Source organism: Nomascus leucogenys, chromosome 7b, assembly GCF_006542625.1.
Source record: "Nomascus leucogenys isolate Asia chromosome 7b, Asia_NLE_v1, whole genome shotgun sequence".
NCBI classification, from domain to species: Eukaryota; Metazoa; Chordata; class Mammalia; order Primates; family Hylobatidae; genus Nomascus; species Nomascus leucogenys.
Window position 1 is genome coordinate 13,405,124 of NC_044387.1, and position 5,577 is coordinate 13,410,700.

General features: G+C 43.5%; 1 pseudogene; it reads right to left on the reverse strand.

Annotated features, from left to right (window-relative positions):
* Window positions 1-312: 312 nt before the first annotated feature.
* LOC115836196 lies at window positions 313-394 on the reverse strand (annotated as a pseudogene).
* Window positions 395-5,577: the final 5,183 nt, after the last annotated feature.

The window sequence follows — 5,577 nt, forward strand, 5'->3', positions numbered from 1 at the left end:
CCCTTCGGCCAGAGACATTCCAACCCCACTATAAACTTCTCTCCCACACAGAAACATTCCAAGCCTGTGATAAAGCTCTCTCACTCTAAAACCAATAAATACTCTTGTTGTTTATAAGCCACTGGTCTATGTTATTTTGGTTATAGCAGCCCAATGGGCTAAGGCGATCGTAGTGCAGGCTGTTGATAGTTGTAAGAGAGAATCCTCCTGACTGAAATTGGCCAGAAGCCCCTTTCGGGTTTATTCTCCAAAATAAACCTGTCTTTGACGGTTGAGCCCCTTTTCTGGTTTCTTTCCTCTTTCTTTAACTCTTACAGTAACAAGGTTTGAAGGTGACACATCACACACATGCATAGGAACACCCAATCATCACGTCTATGAATTAGAAAATGATCTGTGTTGAAATCCTACCCCACAAGGCGATGGATTAGGAGATGGGCCTTTTGGAGGTGATTAGTTCATGAGGGCAGAGGCCTTAGGAATGAGATCAGTGCTTTTATAAAAGAGACCCGAGGGACTCCCTCGCCCCTTCAGCCATACAAGGTTACAGTGAGAAAGCTTCATCTATGAGGAAGCAGGCCCTAACTAGACACCAAATGTGCCAGAATGTTGATCTTGAACTTCCCAGCCTCCAGAACTGTGAGAAATAAATTCTTTGTTTATAAGCCACCGGTCTATGTTATTCTGGTTATAGCAGCCCAGCGGGCTAAGACGATTGTAGTGCGGGCTGTTGATCATTGGGGAGGCTGTGCATGTGTGGGGCAGGGAGTATATGGGAATTCTGAACCGCCCACTCAATTTTGCTGCAAACCTAAAACTGTTCTAAAAAGTAAAATCTATTAAAAAAAAGACTTGCATTTTATAGTACAAGAGTACCTGTACCCCCACACACTTCCCACTCTGGATATTATCAGTCATTTTCCCAGTAATATTTACCGATGTGGTGAGTAAAAGAACTACATCTCATTTTAATTTGAATGTACAGCCACACCTCATCTTATTGCACTTCGTTTTATTGTGCTTTGCAGATACCGTGCTTTATACAAATTGAATGTTTGTGGCAGCCATGCTTTTGGCAAGTCTACCATCACCATTTTGCCAACAGCATGTGCTCACTTCATGTCTCTGTTATAGGACCAATGGGTTCATATGCCCACTGTGCAGTAACAGACCCATTACATAGTGACAGCAGGGTTTGCAGCAGAGAAAGTTTAATGATTGCAGAGTGCTGAGCGACGAGATGGGAGGAGACCCTCCCGTTTATCTCACCAAGGAGCTTTGGGCTGGGGCTTTTAAGGGGATTATAGAGGGTGAGAGACTCCCTCCATAATTGGAAAATTGGGGTTGTTGATTGGTCGGGGGAAGGGGGAATGAAATCATCATGATATGGAAACTGCATTCTTTGGTGACTCAGCCCATTGTGGGGTCCTTCAGACCAGCTGGGTCAGTAGTTTCATCAGTATATGGGACCTGAAGGACTATCTCATAGGGAAAACTAAACATTTTATAATGTTCACGTTGTTATCTATGGAGCAGTTAAGGGGAACTGTGATCTCGTAACAGGGTCTATGTGATTTTAGCACAATAGGCACCAAACAGCTATGAGGACGCAGGCTGGAGAGCAGGTCGACCTCATGATGGAGGCCAAATGTGCTGCAAGCATGGGTGACTTTTGTTTCTGCCCCTTCCTTCTTCCCTGATTAATTTCATAAAGTTTATAGGGGCAGTTTCATCTCTGTGTCACCTTTTGGTAATTCTTGCAATATTTCAAACTTTTTCATTATTATTGTCTCTGTTATGGTGGTCTGAGATCTGTGATGTTATTACTGCAATTGTTTTGGGATGCCATGATATGTCACAGAAGACAGTAAACTTAATCAACAGATGTTCTGTGTGTTCTGACTGCTCCATCGACTGGCTGTTCTCTTATCTCTCACCCTACAGTGAGAAGGCTTCATCTATGAGGAAGCAGACCCTAACTAGACACCTAATCTAGCCTCCCTGTTCCCAGAGACCCAACAATATGTAAATTAGGCCAATTAGTAACCCTACAATGGCCTCTAAGCTTTCAAGTAAAAGGAAGAGTTGCACACATCTCTTACTTTAAATCAAATGCTAGAAATGATTAAGCTTCACTGAAAGCCTAGATAGCCTGAAAACTTGGCCTCTTGGGAAAATAGTTAGTCAAGTTATGAATGCAAAAGAAAAGCTCTTGCAGGAAATTAAAAGTACTACTTCAGTGAACTCATGAATGAGACAGGAAAACTGCCTTATTGCTGATATGGAGAAAGTTTTAGTGGTTTGGATAGAAGACCAAGCCAGCCACAACATTCCCTTAAGCCAAAGCTTCATCCAGAGCAAGGCCTTAATGCTCCTCAATTCCCTGAAGACTGAGAGAGGTGAGGAAGCTGCAGAAGAAAAGTTGGAAGCTAGCAGAGATTAGTTCATGAGGTTTAAGGAAAGAAACCATCTCTTTAACATAAAAGAACAAGGTGAAGCAGCAAGTGCTGATGGAGAAGCTACACAAAGTTATCCAGAAGATCCAGCTAGGATGATTAATGAAGGTGGCTACACTAAACACAGATATTCAATGTAGACAAAATAGCCTTTTTATTGGAAGAAGATGCCTTTTATTTGAAGCTGCAATGCTTCAAAGGACAGGCAGAATCTCTTGTTAGGGGCTAATGCCACTGGTAACTTTAAGCTGAAACCAATGTTCATTCACAATTCGAAAGAATCCTAAGGCCCTTAAGTATTGATACAGTTGGCCACGCGCGGTGGCTCACACCTGTCATCCCAGCACTTTGGGAGGCTAAGGCAGGCGGATCACGAGGCCAGGAGATTGAGACCATCCTGGCTAACACGGTGAAACCCCGTCTCTACTAAAAATACAAAACATTAGCTGGGCATGGTGGCGGGCACCTGTAGTCCCGGCTACTCGGGAGGCTGAGGCAGGAGAATGGCGTGAACCCGGGAGGTGGAGCTTGCAGTGAGCCGAGATCGTGGCACTGAGCAACAGAGCGAGACTCCATCTCAAAAAAAAAAAAAAATTGATACCATTTTGCTCTGTGTCCCCACCAAAATCTCATCTTGAATTGTACTCCCATAATTCCCATGTGTTGTGGGAGGGACCTAGTGGGAGATAATTGAATCATGGGGGCAGTTTCCCCCATACTCTTCTCTTGTTAGTGAATAAGTCTCAGGAGATCTGATGGTTTTATCAGGGGTTTCCGCTTTTGCGCCTTCCTTTCCTCATTCTCTCTTTGCCTGCCACCAGCCATGTAAGATGGGACTTGCTCCTCCTTGCCTTCCACCATGATCGTGAGGCTTCCCCAGCCATGTGGAACTGCAAGTCCAATTAAACCTCTTTCTTTTGTAAATTGCCCAGACTTGGGTATGTCTTTATCAGCAGCATGAAAACAGACTAATACAAGAATTATGCTAAATCTACTCTGCTTGTGTTTTGGAAATGGATCAGTAAAGGCTGACAGCACATCTGTTTACAGCATGGTTTAGGAATATTTTAAGTTCACTGTTGAGATGTAATGCTCAGAAAATATATTTGTTTCGATATATTACTGCTTATTGCCAATGTACCTGGTCACCCAAGAGTTCTGATGAAGATGCACAAGGAGATTAATGTCGTTTTCATGTCTGTGAACATAACATTTATTATGCAGCCCTTGGATTAAGGAGAAATTCCTACTTTCAAGACTTATTATTTAAGAAACACATTTCCTAAGGCTATAGCTGTCATAGAGAGTGACTCTTCTGATGGATCTGGGCCAAGTAAATTGAAAACCTTCTAGAAAGGATTCACCACTCTAGATGTCATTCAGAACATTTGCGATTCATGGAAGGAGGTCAAAATATCAACACTAGCAGTGTTTGGAAGACGTTGATTCCAACTCTTATGGATGACTTTGAGGGATTCAAGACTTCAGGGGAGGAAGAAACTGCAGATGTAGTGGAAATAGAAAGACAACTAGAATTAGAAGTACAGCCTGAAGATGTGATTGAATTACTGCAATCTCATGATAAAACTTGAATGGGTGAGGAGCTGCTTCTTATGGATGAGCAAAGAAAGTGGTTTCTTGAGATGGAACCTACTCCTGGTGAAGATACTGTGAACATGTCGAAATAACAACAAAGGATGAAGAATATTAAATAAACTTAGTTGACAAAGCAGCAGCAGGGTTTGAGAAGATTAACTTCAATTTGGAAAGAAATGCTATCAAATAACATTGCATGCTACCAATAAATATTTCATGAAAGGATGAGTCCATTGATGCAGCAAACTCCATTGGTGGCCAATCACAAAATTGCCACAGCCTTCAACACAACCCCAGCCTTCAACAACCACCACTCTGCTCAGTCGGCAGCTATCAACATCATGGCAAGACCCCCCAGCAGCAAACCATGAAGGGCTCTGGGCCTGGCCATTTCCACCCAACACAGGCTCTTCCAACAGGCAATTCATGCCCCCAAGTTCCCCATGGGGGGACGAATGTCAACTCTGGATGGCCAATGGCTTCCCCGGCCCACTTCTGCTTCCTGCCTTCCCTTTCATACCCCTAATAAATTTTTTTGTCTTCCTCCATCTCAGGGACAGCCTCTTGCAGGCCTTGCTCACCTCAGTGATCACCTACTACATGCATGGCTCTGGGCTGGGTTCTCAGGGGAAGACAGACGAGGGAGCTGCAGTCCTCCAGGAAAGGTCACTCGGGACTACAATGGGTGAGAACTGCATCTTCTGTGTTCAGCTCCCAGATAAACAGACATTTTTCAGGGTCACCTCTGATTCAATCTCCCCCTGCCACCAAATCAATTTATTTGGTTTATGGATTTTTCTGTCTTGCCAACCAACATGGATCATCTTACATCCACCTATGGATCTTTAGGTGAGAGACTTACCTTTTGAGGGCAGGCTCTGAGACACAGGGCTACAGTTCAAATCCTGGCTCTGCCCCTTACCCACTGGCGGACCTGGGGCAAGTTGTGTGACATCTCTGTGCCTTAGTTTCCTCAATGACAAAAATGACAAAGATAGTATCTTTCACTTCCATAGTATCTAAATGAATTGATCTTCTAGATCACTCGAATGGGACCTGCCAGGAATAAGCTCTCAATCACTCTCAGTTATTTGTATGGGGAACTCAGTCTCTATTTAGTTTTTCACTCTCATGACTATGGATCAAATACAGAACGTTCATTTATGTTGGAATTTCAGATAATAATGAACGATTTTTTAAAAGTGTGTTCTTTATCCTCCTTTCCCTCACTGTCTTTCCTCTTCCCTCATCCCTCCTGGATTTTCCCAGGAGTGCCCTGCGTCTCCCTCCATTGCGTGGTGTTCCACACGCCATCATGTACCCACTGTAGTGCCCCAAAGACCAAAGGCCCTTCTGTTTAGCAGAATTCGTTTCCTTATGTTATAGGAATTATTAAAAAATTATTTGAGGCAGATAGAGAGGAGAAGGGGTCCTTGGGAAGTTTTCATTTCTGTTTTAAAAGCAGCTCCAAAAAACGTTTCTTGTCTAGAAGGAAAGCCCCGGCTCTTAGAGTCAGGCTGGCAAC